The following is a 19,619-nucleotide window of genomic DNA, read 5'->3' as shown; positions in this document are numbered from 1 at the left end:
AAAACTGCAGGTGGTGCACCCACATTTGAAACATCCAAGCTTTTTCTTAGAGAGAAAGTGTGAGGGTTCAACTGTTTCACATTTGCTGATATCAGCACGTACTAGGAGGTCCCTAAGATTTTTACCACGTGTATAACACGGCATGGGATTTGTATTCTGAAATGGCAATTGTTGATCTGATTTTATTACATGCCAATGTTTTTTCTCTATCGTCCTAAGTGGATGCTGGGGTTCCTGAAAGGACCATGGGGAATAGCGGCTCCGCAGGAGACAGGGCACAAAAAAGTAAAGCTTTACTAGGTCAGGTGGTGTGCACTGGCTCCTCCCCCTATGACCCTCCTCCAGACTCCAGTTAGATTTTGTGCCCGAACGAGAAGGGTGCAATCTAGGTGGCTCTCCTAAAGAGCTGCTTAGAGAAAGTTTAGTTTAGGTTTTTTTTTCTTTACAGTGAGTCCTGCTGGCAACAGGATCACTGCAACGTGGGACTTAGGGGGAAAGTAGTAAACTCACCTGCATGCAGAGTGGATTTGCTGCTTGGCTACTGGACACCATTAGCTCCAGAGGGATCGAACACAGGCCCAGCCGTGGAGTCCGGTCCCGGAGCCGCGCCGCCGACCCCCTTGCAGATGCTGAAGCGTGAAGAGGTCCGGAAAACGGCGGCTGAAGACTCCTCAGTCTTCATAAGGTAGCGCACAGCACTGCAGCTGTGCGCCATTTTCCTCTCAGCACACTTCACTGGGCAGTCACTGAGGGTGCAGAGCGCTGGGGGGGGGCGCTCTGAGAGGCAAATATAAACCTTATACAAGGCTAAAAATACCTCACATATAGCCCATAGGGGCTATATGGAGATATTTAACCCCTGCCTGACTGGAAAAATAGCGGGAGAAGAACCCGCCGAAAAAGGGGCGGGGCCTATCTCCTCAGCACACGGCGCCATTTTCTGTCACAGCTCCGCTGGTCAGAACGGCTCCCAGGTCTCTCCCCTGCACTGCACTACAGAAACAGGGTAAAACAGAGAGGGGGGGCACATTAATGGCTATATATATATATATATTAAAGCAGCTATAAGGGAGCACTTAATATAAGGATATCCCTTGTATATATAGCGCTTTGTGGTGTGTGCTGGCAGACTCTCCCTCTGTCTCCCCAAAAGGGCTAGTGGGTCCTGTCTTCATTAGAGCATTCCCTGTGAGTTTGCGGTGTGTGTCGGTACGTGGTGTCGACATGTATGAGGACGATATTGGTGTGGAGGCGGAGCAATTGCCAAATATGCAGATGTCACCCCCCAGGGGGTCGACACCAGAATGGATGCCTTTATTTGTGGAATTACGTGATGGTTTATCTTCCCTTAAACAGTCAGTTGAGGACATGAGGCGGCCGGACAATCAATTAATGCCTGTCCAGGCGCCTCAAACACCGTCAGGGGCTGTAAAACGCCCTTTGCCTCAGTCGGTCGACACAGACCCAGACACGGGCACTGATTCCAGTGACGACGGTAGAAATTCAAACGTATTTTCCAGTAGGGCCACACGTTATATGATTTTGGCAATGAAGGAGACGTTACATTTAGCTGATACTACAGATACCGTAAAACAGGGTATTATGTATGGTGTGAAAAAACTACAAACAGTTTTTCCTGAATCAGAAGAATTAAATGACGTGTGTAATGAAGCGTGGGTTGCTCCTGATAAAAAGTTGATAATTTCAAAAAAGTTATTGGCATTATACCCTTTCCCGCCAGAGGTTAGGGCGCGCTGGGAAACACCCCCTAAGGTGGACAAGGCGCTCACACGCTTATCCAAACAAGTGGCGTTACCCTCTCCTGAGACGGCCGCACTTAAGGATCCATCAGATAGAAAGATGGAAGTTATTCAAAAGAATATATACACACATGCAGGTGTTATACTACGACCAGCTATAGCAACTGCCTGGATGTGCAGTGCTGGAGTAGTTTGGTCAGAATCCCTGATTGAAAATATTGATACCCTAGATAGGGACAATGTTTTACTGTCGTTAGAACAAATAAAGGATGCATTTATCTATATGCGTGATGCACAGAGGGATATTTGCACACTGGCATCTCGGGTGAGTGCTATGTCCATTTCAGCCAGAAGAGCCTTATGGACACGACAGTGGACAGGCGATGCGGATTCAAAACGTCACATGGAGGTTTTGCCGTATAAAGGGGAGGAGTTATTTGGAGTTGGTCTATCAGACTTGGTGGCCACGGCTACTGCCGGGAAATCCACTTTTTTACCTCAAGTCACTCCCCAACAGAGAAAGGCACCGACCTTTCAACCGCAGCCTTTTCGCTCCTACAAAAATAAGAGAGCAAAGGGCTTGTCGTACCTGCCACGAGGCAGAGGAAGAGGGAAGAGACACCAACAGGCAGCTCCTTCCCAGGAACAGAAGCCCTCCCCGGCTCCTGCAAAAACCTCAGCATGACGCTGGGGCCTCTCAAGCGGACTCGGGGACAGTGGGGGGCCGTCTCAAAAATTACAGCGCGCAGTGGGCTCACTCGCAGGTAGACCCCTGGATCCTGCAGATAATATCTCAGGGGTACAGGTTGGAATTAGAGACGGATCCTCCTCATCGTTTCCTGAAGTCTGCCTTACCAACCGTCTCTTCCGAAAGGGAGAGGGTGTTGGAAGCCATTCACAAGCTGTACGCTCAGCAGGTGATAGTCAAAGTACCCCTATTACAACAAGGAAAGGGGTATTATTCCACTCTATTTGTGGTACCGAAGCCGGATGGCTCGGTAAGGCCTATTCTAAATCTGAAGTCCTTGAACCTCTACATAAAAAAGTTCAAGTTCAAGATGGAGTCACTCAGAGCAGTGATAGCGAACCTGGAAGAAGGGGACTTTATGGTATCCTTGGACATCAAGGATGCGTATCTACACGTTCCGATTTACCCCGCACACCAGGGGTACCTCAGGTTCATTGTTCAAAACTGTCACTATCAGTTTCAGACGCTGCCGTTCGGATTGTCCACGGCGCCTCGGGTCTTTACCAAGGTAATGGCCGAGATGATGATTCTTCTTCGAAGAAAAGGCGTATTAGTTATCCCATACTTGGACGATCTCCTAATAAGGGCAAGGTCCAGAGAACAGCTGGAGACAGCTTTAGCACTATCTCAAGAGGTGCTAAGACAACACGGGTGGATTCTGAATATTCCAAAATCCCATTTAATCCCGACAACTCGTCTGCTGTTCCTAGGAATGATTCTGGACACGGTTCAGAAAAAGGTTTTCCTTCCAGAGGAAAAAGCCAAGGAGTTATCCGATCTGGTCAGGAACCTCCTAAAACCAGGAAAAGTGTCAGTACATCAATGCACAAGAGTCCTGGGAAAAATGGTGGCTTCTTACGAAGCAATTCCATTCGGCAGATTCCATGCAAGAATATTCCAAAGGGATCTGTTGGACAAATGGTCAGGGTCGCATCTGCAGATGCACCTGCGAATAACCCTGTCACCAAAGACAAGGGTGTCACTTCTGTGGTGGTTGCAGAAGGCTCACCTATTAGAAGGCCGCAGATTCGGCATTCAGGATTGGATCCTGGTGACCACGGACGCCAGCCTGAGAGGCTGGGGAGCAGTCACACAAGGAAGAAACTTCCAGGGAGTATGGACGAGTCTGGAAAAGTCTCTTCACATAAACATTCTGGAACTAAGAGCAATCTACAATGCTCTAAGCCAGGCGGAACTTCTCCTGCAAGGAAAGCCGGTGTTGATTCAGTCGGACAACATCACGGCGGTCGCCCATGTAAACAGGCAGGGCGGCACAAGAAGCAGGAGTGCAATGGCAGAAGCTGCCAAGATTCTTCGCTGGGCGGAGAATCACGTGATAGCACTGTCAGCAGTGTTCATCCCGGGCGTGGACAACTGGGAAGCAGACTTCCTCAGCAGACACGATCTTCATCCGGGAGAGTGGGGTCTACATCCAGAAGTCTTCAACATGTTAATAGACCGTTGGGAAAGACCAATTGTAGACATGATGGCGTCTCGCCTCAACAAGAAACTGGACAAATATTGCGCCAGGTCAAGAGATCCACAGGCAATAGCTGTGGACGCACTGGTAACTCCTTGGGTGTACCAGTCAGTGTATGTGTTTCCTCCTCTGCCGCTCATACCAAAGGTATTGAAGATCATACGGCAAAGAAGAGTAAGAACAATACTAGTGGTTCCGGATTGGCCGAGAAGGACTTGGTATCCGGAACTTCAAGAGATGCTCACGGACGAACCGTGGCCTCTACCTCTGAGAAGGGACCTGCTACAGCAGGGTCCCTGTCTTTTTCAAGACTTACCGCGGCTGCGTTTGACGGCATGGCGGTTGAACGCCAGATCCTAAAAGGGAAAGGCATTCCAGAAGAAGTCATTCCTACCTTGATTAAGGCACGGAAGGAAGTCACCGTGAAACATTATCACCGCATTTGGCGAAAATATGTAGCGTGGTGCGAGGATCGGAGGGTTCCGACGGAGGAATTCCAACTGGGTCGTTTCCTACATTTCCTGCAATCAGGATTATCTATGGGTCTCAAATTGGGATCCATTAAGGTTCAAATTTCGGCCCTGTCAATATTCTTCCAAAAAGAATTGGCCTCTGTCCCTGAGGTCCAGACTTTTGTCAAGGGAGTACTGCATATACAGCCTCCTGTGGTGCCTCCGGTGGCACCGTGGGATCTAAATGTAGTTTTAGATTTCCTCAAATCCCATTGGTTTGAACCATTGAAAAAGGTGGATTTGAAATATCTCACATTGAAAGTGACTATGTTACTAGCCCTGGCCTCTGCCAGGAGAGTATCTGAATTGGCGGCTTTATCTTATAAAAGTCCTTATCTAATCTTCCATTCGGATAGGGCAGAACTGCGGACTCGTCCGCATTTTCTCCCTAAAGTGGTATCAGCATTTCATCTGAACCAACCTATTGTGGTGCCTGCGGCCACTAGCGACTTGGAGGACTCCAAGTTGTTGGACGTTGTCAGAGCCTTAAAAATATACATTGCAAGGACGGCTGGAGTCAGAAAATCTGACTCGCTGTTTATATTGTATGCACCCAACAAGTTGGGCGCACCTGCTTCTAAGCAGTCGATTGCTCGTTGGATTTGTAACACAATTCAACTTGCACATTCTGTGGCAGGCCTGCCACAGCCTAAAACTGTAAAAGCCCACTCCACAAGGAAGGTGGGCTCATCTTGGGCGGCTGCCCGAGGGGTCTCGGCATTACAACTCTGCCGAGCAACTACGTGGTTGGGGGAGAACACGTTTGTAAAATTTTACAAATTTGATACCCTGGCAAAGGAGGACCTGGAGTTCTCTCATTCGGTGCTGCAGAGTCATCCGCACTCTCCCGCCCGTTTGGGAGCTTTGGTATAATCCCCATGGTCCTTTCAGGAACCCCAGCATCCACTTAGGACGATAGAGAAAATAAGAATTTACTTACCGATAATTCTATTTCTCGGAGTCCGTAGTGGATGCTGGGCGCCCATCCCAAGTGCGGATTATCTGCAATACTTGTACATAGTTATTGTTAACTAATTCGGGTTATTGTTAAGGAGCCATCTTTAAGAGGCCCTTTCTGTTGTCATACTGTTAACTGGGTTTAGATCACAAGTTGTACGGTGTGATTGGTGTGGCTGGTATGAGTCTTACCCGGGATTCAAAATGCCTCCCTTATTGTGTATGCTCGTCCGGGCACAGTACCTAACTGGAGTCTGGAGGAGGGTCATAGGGGGAGGAGCCAGTGCACACCACCTGACCTAGTAAAGCTTTACTTTTTTGTGCCCTGTCTCCTGCGGAGCCGCTATTCCCCATGGTCCTTTCAGGAACCCCAGCATCCACTACGGACTCCGAGAAATAGAATTATCGGTAAGTAAATTCTTATTTTAATTACTGTACTTACTTCACTGGATTGTATATTAAACTGAGTTATAATGGGTATACGTTCATTCTGTGCCTTAACCGTCACTTTTTTTAGCAGTGTCTTACGATCAATTTGTAACACTCGTTCCTTGGTATGAGCAAGTAAATTCATAGAATACCCCCTGGTGTATAATTTTTCCATTAGCAAATCAATCTGTTTAATGGCCGTCCCCCTGTCTGAATTAATTCTCCAAATTCTAAGCATCTGTGAATATGGAAGAGAATTTTTTAGTTTTACAGGATGACAACTATTATATTGTAATAATGTGTTCCTATCAGTCCCCTTCACATGTACCGAGGTTTCAAATTGATTACCAATTAATTTGATGTCTACGTCCAAATAATCTATAAATTCCTGGCTCATGCGAAAAGTGAATTTAATAGGACCTTCACCTCCATTGTTACCTTCCATTAATTTACAAAAGGTGTCTTTGGATCCTGACCAAACAAAGAATAAATCGTCTATAAAACGAGTGTATAGGACAATTTTTGAAAACACCTCTTCATCATCAAAGAATAATTTTTGTTCGACACTGAACATAAAAATGTTCGCTATTGCCGGGGCTACTGCAGAGCCCATAGAGCAACCGCTCAGTTGGATATAATACTTCTTGTCGAACAAAAAATAATTCTTTTTGAGAGTAAACTCTAAAAGAGTTAAACAAAATTCCACAAATGCCAAATCATAAATACCACTATCAATTAGAAAAGTTCTAACAGCCTGTAAACAGATGTTATGAGGTATAACTGTATACAAGCTGACCACATCTGCACAAATCATCCAAGAACCCTCCGGGATATCGTGCAGTGTGGCCAGCTTGTTCAAAAACATAGTTGTGTTTAGAAGAAAATTCTTATGCCGTTGCACCAACGGCTGAAGAATTGAGTCCAAGTATGTAGAAATCGGTTGTGACAAAGATCCTCTCGCCGAGACGATGGGGCGTCCCGGTGGGGGAGTTATCCCCTTGTGTATCTTGGGGAGTGTGTACAATATTGGGGCTATAGGGTATTTTGGTAATAGTGCATCAGCCAGTTTCTGTTCTATGATGCCATCTTGTACCGCTCTCGTCAAGATTAGCCCCAGTTCTTCTTGAAACTTATCCACTGGATCTCCCGATAGTTCTTTATAGGTCGCCCCATCATTTAACTGACGCAAAATTTCTCTGCGGTAATCATGAAGATCTTGTAGGACAATCGCTCCGCCCTTGTCTGCCGGTCGTATGATTAAATTAGAGTTCTTAGAGAGAGTTTGTATAGCCCTCCTTTCCTCCGGTGTTAAATTGGGATGTACTTCTTTAGACCGTACTGTGACACTTTTGACTTCTTTGTCAACTAGACGCATAAAAGTCTTCAGACTGGAATTATTTGTGTTTGGGTCGAATGTCGACTTTGGAATAATCTTCCTTAACTGTTCAGGGATAGGGTTTTCTGAAACACTTGCCTCTGACTTTGTCGATTTGTTAAAAAACTCTTTCATTTTAAATTTTCTGAATAATTGGTGCTTCTCTTGTTGCCACTTAAAGTCATCAAAGTAGGAGGTTGGAATATAAGCAAGGCCTTTACTTAATAAAGATCGTTCTTGTTGAGAAAGATCATAGGAAGATAAATTCAGTATTATTTCTTCCTTGATGCCGGCGGTTTTTTTGCTGGGTCGGATCCTTTTGCTTTGGCCCCCCCTCCTTGTTGTTTTCCGTTTTTTGCCAAGAACTTTGCCCGTGTTTGTGCTCCCGAAGGGGCTGTTCCAGAAGTTGTCAATTCTGAATCACTGTTGGTACTACTATTATCTTGTGAGGAAAAACCCCCGGGTCTTCCTATTCTCTGAGGTCGACGGAAAAACGGGCGTCTATTAATATTGCCCCTATCTCCTGATGTCCATTGATACACAGTGTGTAGTTCGTAGTCCTGTTGAACTTTGGAATATTTTTCTTTTTTGAACTTCAATAATTCTCTTCTATATGTAGCTACTTGAGTCTCTAATTTGGCCATCCAATCCCCATTCGGATCCGTGCTCAATTTAGATGCATGTTGTTTTTCAAATGCTTGGATCTTTTCCTGTATTAAACCTTGTTCCTTTTTAGCAAATTCTATAATTAATAACATTAGATCAAACGAACATCGATTCATTATCCCTATCCATTTCTTACAGAACTGTGGGTCCTGTCTGCCCACTGTGGGGCCATTCCTCATGCGTAGTCCTCTTGGTATGATTTTCGCTCTGTAGTGATCACTTAAGGAGATAGCGTGGAAATGGTAATCAATTTCTTTCCTTTTCATTTTCCACAATTCTTTATAAAGAATATCACCCATTGCAGATTCCGGCTGAGCATTCAGACCTTGTGTCTCCAAGATTATCTCGCCTGTTGCTCACCATTTTGCGGAATTTAAACATAGTGTGTCCAGTATTAGATACCGCATGATCGATTGGGTTAAAAAACCTGTGAGAGGGGGAGATCGTAATCGGTTATTAATACAGAGGGAGGTTCAGTGGATACATCGGTTAGATGTATTATCTCCACGGGGATTAAACGAATATTTGAGTTACAGTTGCTTTTGAAGGTATAGCTAGTCTCAATGGTTAAGTGACAGAAGGAATGATTTAAATGAGATCGGAGGTATTCATTATGTGTATTATTGCATTTCTCAGAACCGCTGCATGTTGTTTATTTGTTTCTATGGTGATGGACATCAGGAGATAGGGGCAATATTAATAGACGGCCGTTTTTCCGTCGACCTCAGAGAACAGGAAGACCCGGGGGTTTTTCCTCACAAGATAATAGTAGTACCAACAGTGATTCAGAATTGACAACTTCTGGAACAGCCCCTTCGGGAGCACAAACACGGGCAAAGTTCTTGGCAAAAAATGGAAAACAACAAGGAGGGGGGGCCAAAGCAAAAGGATCCGACCCAGCAAAGAAACCGCCGGCATCAAGGAAGAAATAATACTGAATTTATCTTCCTATGATCTTTCTCAACAAAAACGATCTTTATTAAGTAAAGGCCTTTCTTATATTCCAACCTCCTACTTTGATGACTTTAAGTGGCAACAAGAGAAGCACCAATTATTCAGAAAATTAAAAATGAAAGAGTTTTTTAACAAATCGACAAAGTCAGAGGCAAGTGTTTCAGAAAACCCTATCCCTGAACAGTTAAGGAAGATTATTCCAAAGTCGACATTCGACCCAAACACAAATAATTCCAGTCTGAAGACTTTTATGCGTCTAGTTGACAAAGAAGTCAAAAGTGTCACAGTACGGTCTAAAGAAGTACATCCCAATTTAACACCGGAGGAAAGGAGGGCTATACAAACTCTCTCTAAGAACTCTAATTTAATCATACGACCGGCAGACAAGGGCGGAGCGATTGTCCTACAAGATCTTCATGATTACCGCAGAGAAATTTTGCGTCAGTTAAATGATGGGGCGACCTATAAAGAACTATCGGGAGATCCAGTGGATAAGTTTCAAGAAGAACTGGGGCTAATCTTGACGAGAGCGGTACAAGATGGCATCATAGAACAGAAACTGGCTGATGCACTATTACCAAAATACCCTATAGCCCCAATATTGTACACACTCCCCAAGATACACAAGGGGATAACGCCCCCACCGGGACGCCCCATCGTCTCGGCGAGAGGATCTTTGTCACAACCGATTTCTACATACTTGGACTCAATTCTTCAGCCGTTGGTGCAACGGCATAAGAATTTTCTTCTAAACACAACTATGTTTTTGAACAAGCTGGCCACACTGCACGATATCCCGGAGGGTTCTTGGATGATTTGTGCAGATGTGGTAAGCTTGTATACAGTTATACCTCATAACATCTGTTTACAGGCTGTTAGAACTTTTCTAATTGATAGTGGTATTTATGATTTGGCATTTGTGGAATTTTGTTTAACTCTTTTAGAGTTTACTCTCAAAAAGAATTGTTTTTTGTTCGACAAGAAGTATTATATCCAACTGAGCGGTTGATCTATGGGCTCTGCAGTAGCCCCGGCAATAGCGAACATTTTTATGTTCAGTGTCGAACAAAAATTATTCTTTGATGATGAAGAGGTGTTTTCAAAAATTGTCCTATACACTCGTTTTATAGACGATTTATTCTTTGTTTGGTCAGGATCCAAAGACACCTTTTGTAAATTAATGGAAGGTAACAATGGAGGTGAAGGTCCTATTAAATTCACTTTTCGCATGAGCCAGGAATTTATAGATTATTTGGACGTAGACATCAAATTAATTGGTAATCAATTTGAAACCTCGGTACATGTGAAGGGGACTGATAGGAACACATTATTACAATATAATAGTTGTCATCCTGTAAAACTAAAAAATTCTCTTCCATATTCACAGATGCTTAGAATTTGGAGAATTAATTCAGACAGGGGGACGGCCATTAAACAGATTGATTTGCTAATGGAAAAATTATACACCAGGGGGTATTCTATGAATTTACTTGCTCATACCAAGGAGCGAGTGTTACAAATTGATCGTAAGACACTGCTAAAAAAAAGTGACGGTTAAGGCACAGAATGAACGTATACACATTATAACTCAGTTTAATACACAATCCAGTGAAGTAAGTACAGTAATTAAAAAACATTGGCATGTAATAAAATCAGATCAACAATTGCCATTTCAGAATACAAATCCCATGCCGTGTTATACACGTGGTAAAAATCTTAGGGACCTCCTAGTACGTGCTGATATCAGCAAATGTGAAACAGTTGAACCCTCACACTTTCTCTCTAAGAAAAAGCTTGGATGTTTCAAATGTGGGTGCACCACCTGCAGTTTTTTAATTGCAGGTGATTCCTTTTATCATCCTCATACTAGGAAAAAAAAATTTAATCCGACACCATCTAACATGCAATTCCAGCTATGTTATTTACCAAATAATCTGCCCCTGTGGTCTGTCCTACATAGGTAAGACCCAGGGGAGATTTAAGGATCGCATGTCGATGCACCGGTCGGCGATCCAAGCCGCATTAAATAGTGATAAAAAATCTGAGCAACCTGTTGCTCGCCATTTTGCGGAATTTAAACATAGTGTGTCCAGTATTAGATACCGCATGATCGATTGGGTTAAAAAACCTGTGAGAGGGGGAGATCGTAATCGGTTATTAATACAGAGGGAGGTTCAGTGGATACATCGGTTAGATGTATTATCTCCACGGGGATTAAACGAATATTTGAGTTACAGTTGCTTTTGAAGGTATAGCTAGTCTCAATGGTTAAGTGACAGAAGGAATGATTTAAATGAGATCGGAGGTATTCATTATGTGTATTATTGCATTTCTCAGAACCGCTGCATGTTGTTTATATGTTTCTATGGTGATGGGAGCACTAGTTGATGATGTCATCAGCCGCAGCCGGAAAGGAGGAGGAGTTGTTGGGACTCCCGGCGGGGCAGTGTTCACGGGTGGTTATGTATAAAGGTATGTAACTTGTTTGTTTAAGCTTTATAAACCTGACGATAGTGCTTTCGGGCACTGAAACGTTGTTATACGCTACTGGTTTCCAGTGTTCTTCTTTTGATAGCTGAGTGCCGCACGTTGGATTCCATATGATTGTACAGCTGTACATGTGAAGGCACCAGCGCAGGAATTGTTCAACCGAGGAGTGCCGGCCCTATGCTTATATATATATATATATATATATATATATATGTGTGTGTGTGTGTGTGTTTGGTTTTTTTAAATATATACAGTACCAGTCAACTAAACTATGACGATTTCATTTTGCATTTCTCAGTTTGCTGCTTGTTTTCCATATTTTTGCCTCATATTTCAATTATGCATTTCACCGTTTGATGTTCACAGTTCACCTTTAAAGTTGGAAGTGTGAGATTCACTGTTCCAATTAAAAAAATAAAAATAACTGTTAACCCACTCAGACATTCTCATAACGTTTTGAACAAAATTCTGCTCAAATCTTTATCAGATCTAAAATTTCAAAATCTTCTGCAAAATTAAATTTACCTGTTTGAGAAACACTTTTAAAAAATCCAAACACCCAATGTAATCCTCGTGTCAACATTCGCCTTTATGAAGGGTCAGCAGATGGCAAAATTTCAATAACAACAGAGCATGAGCCATTGGCCGTAGGGAACAGTCTAATGCAACCTGCGGTGCCAAAAACTATAGTTTTATGTATAATAGGGGCACCAGTAAACAGGATACTGAGTCTGGGCCAGCCAAGAGATGGGTTATAGTGCCTGGAGAAGAAGGTCAAGAAGCATGGAAGTGAGGAGACAGAGGAGGTGGCAGGCTTGGCTCTTGTTAGGAATGGTTCCAACACTGAGGAAATGCAGAATTGTGGAACGTAGTGTAAGTACAACTATTGGTCCTGTCAGAGAAGTAGGACAACACAGTGGGGTGAGTACAGTGATTAAAAAATGCTGATGTGCCACTGATAAAGATGGGTGAAGGTACTCCATCAACTGTAACTTTTCCCTATAGAATGTGCAGAATAATTAGCAAGGGTTGGCTACCATAATAGAAGGTTATGTGTGCAGGTAAAAATGGCAGTGATGTCCTGGGCACATCAGGAACAGTTGAGTTCCCCATAGAACAAGCTACACTTTAAGAAAGATGGCTGGCAGTCTAGTCCAAATATCTGCTAACCTATCAGAAAGAGCTGCCAGATTGCTAGAGCTAGATGCCAAACTGACAGAGTGAATTGCTAATCCCAGCAGGGTGGGGAAGTGCCTGTCCTTGCCAAAGAGTAAACTGACATGAGTCCTGTACCAGCTGGCAGAGGAACAGAGGCTTTCCAGGTCGAATACAGAAGCAATGCTGTAGTTATTTTCCATCCCAGAGATCCAGTTATTGCTATTGTACTTCTTCAGCTATATTTAGATTTTTGATGAGAAGAGTCGCTGGAGATACTTTTGGGCACTAATACATGTTTAAATGTTTGGAAGTTTTCTAGAACTGGTCAGTGTCTGCTGCACTGTACCTAGAAGCAAATGCCCATGTTGCCCTGTGAAAACTACTCTTGCCCTTTTCCTCAATCCAAGGGACTAATCTACACTGTACATGTTTTTATGGCCATCCGACTGGCTAGATTCTGAGTAGGATGCAAGTGGAACAGCAGATGTCTCTTGCAGATATCTGTATAATGCGCATGTTCAGAAGAAAGAAATCTGCCAAATTGCATGTGCCATACTGTATTATACCTATGTACTCCGGCAGAGATTGCATATACTAATGGATTGATACGTCCGTTGATGGTTCATTCTTTCCATGAAGTGGGCGCTTCTGGGTGGCAACTGAGTGCGACCATGTGGTCACACAGAACTGTTCCATCTAGTGGTAGTGTCATGGAAGTGATGTAGGTGTGTAACCTGACATCCATAGGGTATGGACAGAGATGGGACGTCTGAAGTGGATGGATTTTTCACTAATGGAAAAGGCGATGGCCCAATGAAAGAACATAAATCCATTGGGGGCATCGTATTTGAGAACCTAATAAAAGGTAAGATCACCCTAACCATGTGCAGCAATATTTTAGCTGGTGGCCCTCAAATTGCAGCCAGCCCCAAGACCAAGCATTGTGCTTCCTGCTGGGCACTCCATGGGGCAGTAATGGCCTATGCATTCAACTATATGGCCTAATTCCAGGGCTAGCTCTGGCTGTGCGGTTTATAATATCTAAGGGCCTAATTCAGAGTTGATCGCAGCAGCAAATTTGTTAGCAGTTGGGTAAAACCATGTGCAGTGCAGGTGGGGCAGATATAACATGTGCAGAGAGAGTTAGATTTGGGTGAGGTGTATTCAAACTGAAATCTAAATTGCCGTGTAAAAATAAAGCAGTCAGTATTTACCCTGCACAGAAACAATATAACCAACCAAAATCTAACTCTCTCTGCAAATGTTATATCTGCCACACCTGCAGTGAACATGGGGGGTAATTCTGAGTTGATTGCAGCAGAAATTTTGTTAGCAGTTGGGCAAAACCATTTGCACTGCAGGGGAGGAAGATATAACATGTGCAGAGAGAGTTAGATTTGGGTGTGGTGTGTTCAATCTGCAATCTAAATTGCAGCGTAAAAATAAAGCAGCCAGTATTTACCCTGCACAGAAACAAAATAGCCCACCCAAATCTAACTCTCTCTGCACATGTTATATCTGCCCCCCCCCCCTGCAGTGCACGTGGTTTTGCCCAACTGCTAACAAAATTCCTGCTGCGATCAACTCAGAATTACCCCCATGGTTTTGTCCAACTGCTAACAAATTTGCTGCTGTGATCAACTCTGAATTACGCCCTATATGGCTACCAGTTACATCCTATTGTGTCTCTGTGTAAATGTTACAATGACATATGTATTCTAATGCCCTGTATTTATTGCTTTGTGTAGTACTAATGCAATTTGTAAGTCAATAGTAATAGCAATATTATTAATGATAATAATAATAATAATAATAATAATAATATAACAATGCTAAACCCTAACTGATATAAAAATGATGCACTGAGATCATTCATCATGGACAAAATCTTGAATAGCTTAGTGATTTTTTATTTATTTCAACAATTAATTTTAGATTTTACTTATCTTAATCTGAAATTGAGGATTTCATTAATTCCTACCTATATGCTGGCACTTGCAGCCACTTTCATTAAAAACTAAATAACAAAAAATAAATAACATATATATGATTCTTTGTTTAAGAAGTACTGTGAGTTCTATCATATATATATATATAATTTTTATTATTATTAAATTTTATTTTATAGGGCCCCACAAGTGTTTGCAGCGCCGTACAAAGCACAGTATAGGGAGACAAAACTTAGCATTAAAGTAAATAAATAACAGAAATAAAGTACAGGTTACAAAGAGCACCACAATTCTCAAAACATAATACAGCTTAGATGTAAGTAGCGAGGGAGTAATCATTGTACTACTTGGGGCTGGCGGCCATAGATAGAGATGAGCCATTACCAGCAGGAGAAAAAGCAGATAAAGATGGTCGCTGAGTAGGAGAGAGCTGCAAGTGAAATGTGTCGAGAAGAGGGCTTTGACAACAAGAGGAAAGAGGGCCCTAGTCTGAAGAGCTAACAATCTAGTGGGGAGGTGCGACAGACAGATGACATGAGGTGCAAGCAAGCGGAAGGAAACCTGATGGCAGTATGTAAGCAAATCAGAGATGTTCAAGGCATGGGGCAGGGGGATGGAGGAGCAGCCTAAGGACTAGGTTATGCATCGGAGGAGTACGCTTTGATGAATAGGTGGGTTTTCAGTGCCCGCTTGAAGCTTTGCAGGGGTGGGGAGAGTCTAATGGAGTGGGGGAGCGTGTTACACTGATGGGGTGCAGCACAGGCAAAATCTTGTGCATGGGAAGCAGTGACCAGGACAGAGGTGAGGCAATGGTCATTAGCCGACCGTAGTGGACGGGAGGGAATATGAAGTGAGAGGAGGTTGGAGATGTAGGGAGCAGTGGAATTAGAGATGGCCTTGTGTGTGAGGGTGAGGAGTTTGAAGAGGATTCTGTAGGGGAATGGGAGCCAGTGTAGATTTTGTTGAAGGGAGTGGCAGATGTGGAGCTGCGGGAGAGGAACATGAGCCTAGCTGCGGAGTTGAGGACAGATTGGAGGGGAGCGAGATGGGAGCAAGTGATTCCAGTGAGAACATTACAGTTTTCAAGTTGTGAGATGACCAGTGAGTGGATGATAAGTTTAGTTGCACTCTGGGAGAGAAATGGCCTGATGCGAGCAATGTTGCGTAGCTGGAACCGACAGGATTGTGCCAGAGCTTGGATGAGGGGTGCAAAGGAGAGGGAGGAGTCAAGAGTGAAGCCCAGGTAGCAGAGTTGGGGAACGAGGGAGATGATTGTGTTTTCAACAGTGATAGAGATATTTGTAGGGGGTGTTGCTCTGGCTGGGGGAAAGATGATGAGTTCAGTTTTGTCCATGTTGAGCGTCAGAGAATGCTAAGACATCCAGGAGAAGATAGCAGAGAGGCAGCTGGAGACCTGAGAAAAGACAGATGGGGACAGATCAGGAGATGAGAGGTAGAGTTGTGTGTCATCAGCATAGAGGTGGTATTGAAGGCCAAAGGAGTTAATGAGCACACCCAGGGAAGAGGTGTACAGGGAGAACAGAATGGGGCCTAGGACAGAACCCTGAGGGACACCAACAGGAAGGATGGAAGGGTGCGGTTAGTGAGGTAAGAGGTAAACCAGTCAAGGATGGTGCTAGAGAGGCCAACGTTCTGGAGTGTGCAAAGGAGGAGAGGATGATCCACTGTGTCAAAGGCAGCAGAGAGGTCCAGAAGGATGTGCAGAGAGAAGTGGCCCTTGGATTTGGCCGAAAGCAGGTCATTGGTGACTTTCACCAGGGCAGTCTCGGTGGAGTGGATCAAGGATGGAGTTGTCAGAGAGGTAGCTTGTGAGATGGCTGCAGACCAGTCGTTCAAGTAGTTTGGAGGCGAATTTGGGAGAAGAGAGATGGGGAGGTAGCTAGTGAGTGATGAAGGGTCGAGGTTGGTATTTTTGAGAATAGGTGAGACCAGAGCATGTTTGAATGGTGAGGGAAAGATGCCGGTAAAGAGCAATAGGTTAAAGAGGTGAGCAAGGTGGGAGCAGGCAGTGGGGGACAGGGAGCAGAGAAGATGGAAGGGGAGGGCGTCCAAGGGGCAGGTTGAGGGGGGAGGATAAGATGAGGGAGTGGACTTCCTTGTCTGATGTGGGACGGAAGCAGGACAGGGTGGGATAGATGGTGGGGAGGGATGATGGGGCAGGGGGGGCAGCAGAGGGGAGGATACGTCATTTTGGATATCCTCAATTTTGGAGATGAAGAAGGAGGCAAAGTCAGTGGCAGTGAGGGAGGAGGGAGGGGAGGAGGAGGGGGGCGAAGGAGAGTATTGAAAGTTTCAAAGAGACGGCGTGGACTGGAGGACTGAGAAGAGATGAGTACTAGAAAAAAGAATTGCTTGGCAAGAGAAAGAGCAAAGCTGTGGGAGGAGAGGAGAGAATAAACTTGAAATGGAGGAAGTCCGCCAGAGAGTAAGATTTCCTCCAGGTGCGTTCTGCGGAGCGTGAACATTTTTTAGGAATCGTGTTAGTTTGGTGTGCCAGGGATGGGGTTTGGAGCGGCGGAGGGGGACAGAGAAGAGGGGGGCCACAGAGTCGAGAGCAGCGGTAAGGTAAGAGTTGTAGGAGGAGGCTGCCTGGTTGGGACAAGTCATAGTGGAGAGTTGAAAGTCTCGAGGGAGGACAGGATAGCGGGGTTAAGAGACCCAAGATCTGGTGATGGTGGGTCTGGGCATGGAGAGGCTAGGGGAAGATGAGAGGGTGAATGAAAGCAGATGGTGGTCAGAGAGAAGGAAGGAAGAGTTTTTGAAATCAAAGAGATCACATCAGTAGGTGAAGACAAGGTCGAGTGAGTGGCCGAGATTGTGAGTAAGGGTGGAGGTCCATTGAGAAAATCCAAAGGAGGTGGAAAGGACAAGAAGATTAGTGGAAGCTGCATTAGTGATGTCGATAGGGATGTTAAAGTCACCGAGGATGATAGAGGGGAGGTCGGAGGAGAGAAAGTGGGGAAGCCAGGCAGCAAAGTTGTCAAGGAAAGGTGAACAGTGGCCAGGGGGGTGGTAGATCACTGCCACATGGAGGTGAATGGGGTAGAAGAGGTGGATAGTGTGGACCTCAAAGGAGGAGAAGGTGAGAGAGGGCTCAGGTGGGATGACACGAAAGGTGCAGTTTGGGGAGAGAAGGATGCCCATGCCTCTACCCTAGCTGTCATCAGGTCTGACCGCATGGGTGAAGGAGAGGCCTCCGTAGGAGAGAGCAGCAGTGGAGGTGGTGTCAGAGGAGAAGAGCCAGGTTTCAGTGATGGCGAGAAGGTTAAAAGAGTGGGAGATGAAGAGGTCGTGGATAGTTGGCAGCTTGTTGCAGATTGATCTAGCATTCCAGAGTGCACAGGAGAAAGGAAGGGATGGGACAGGGGAGATGGGGATCAGGTTGGCTGGGTTCGGAATGCATTTGGGAGGTCTGTAAATTGGGGGGGTGACCTAGCAGTGAGGACTGGTATGGGACAGGATCGAGGAGCCATAATTCCAGTACAGTAGTGTTGTTCAGAGGAATAATATAGAATGGAGTGGGTGTAATATAGAATGAACAATGAGAAGGGGGGTGTAGTAAAAGCAGAGACAGTGCAGCAGGATTTTTGGTATATAATGGAAGGAACGGAAAGGCTGAGAATGTTACACAGTGGTTGTAGAGAGTATAAATGAGGAGCAGAAAGCAATGTATGAGAGCAGTATGGGTATTACTTAATCAGACAGGGAGGTCAGTGTCCAGGCTGTGCATGTTGCAGGCGTTGTTGGTACTGGATTAGGTTACTCCATACTTGCCTACCTGACTCTCTCCATAAGGGAGAAAATGCTCTGTTCCTGGACTTTCCTGGTAATGTATGATTGCCATCACCTGTGGTGAGCTAGTTAATTGATAAGAAAGGTGTTTCACCACAGGTGATGGCAATCATACATTACCAGGAAAGGCCAGGAACAGAGCATTTTCTCCCTCATGGAGAGGGTCAGGTAGGCAAGTATGGGTTACTCTCTGTAGTATTTAGTTTGCAGTTTTTTTGTGGAGGTGGGGAAGATAGTCTGCTGTCCTTCTGTTTCTCTCCTGTTTCTCTCCGAGTATCTCCAAAGTTCATATCCTCATATTTAACACTAACATACTTAGCAGCTAAGATGCTTTGCAGCCAGAGGTTTGCAGCCAAATATGTACTGATTAAATATAAATGCACACATGGATACAGGCTTGATTGCTAACAGCACCCACCCACCCACTGAAACGCCACCCACAACAAAAGGTTAGCTATAGGTGTGAATAACAACAGACCAGTACATCCCCCACTAGTACACAGTGATTTCCTACTTTAGTAGTAGCTAAGAATAACTAATTATAAATAAAATTGCAGGTTACCTAGCACAATTAAATTAAGCATGTAAAGTTGCATCAATGTGATTGTTGCAGGAGTGAGATAAAGTTGCAGGTTACTTAGCAGCTAAGATGCTTTGCAGCCAAATATATATATATATATATATATATATATATATATATATATATATATTAGTTATGTGCACCGGACATTTTTCGGGTTTTGTGTTTTGGTTTTGGATTCGGACGCGTTTTGGCAAAACCTCCATGAAAATTATTTGTCGGATACGGGTGTGTTTTGGATTCGGGTGTTTTTTTTACAAAAAAACCCTCAAAAACAGCTTAAATCATAGAATTTGGGGGTCATTTTGATCCCATAGTATTATTAACCTCAATAACCATAATTTCCACTCATTTCCAGTCTATTCTGAACACCTCACACCTCACAATATTATTTTTAGTCCTAAAATTTGCACAGAGGTCGCTGAATGACTAAGCTAAGCGACCCAAATGGCCGACACAAACACCTGGTCCATCTAGGAGTGGCACTGCAGTGTCAGACAGGATGGCAGATTTAAAAAATAGTCCCCAAACAGCACATGATGCAAAGAAAAAAAGAGGTGCAATGAGGTAGCTGTGTGACTAAGCTAAGCGACCCAAGTGGCCGACACAAACACCTGGCCCATCTAGGAGTGGCACTGCAGTGTCAGACAGGATGGCAGATCTAAAAAATAGTCCCCAAACAGCACATGATGCAAAGAAAAAAAGAGGTGCAATGAGGTAGCTGTGTGACTAAGCTAAGCGACCCAAG

Source organism: Pseudophryne corroboree, chromosome 6 (genome assembly GCF_028390025.1).
Source record: "Pseudophryne corroboree isolate aPseCor3 chromosome 6, aPseCor3.hap2, whole genome shotgun sequence".
NCBI lineage: Eukaryota > Metazoa > Chordata > Amphibia > Anura > Myobatrachidae > Pseudophryne > Pseudophryne corroboree.
The sequence above is the reverse complement of the archived record's forward strand: the minus strand, read 5'-3'. Positions refer to the sequence as shown.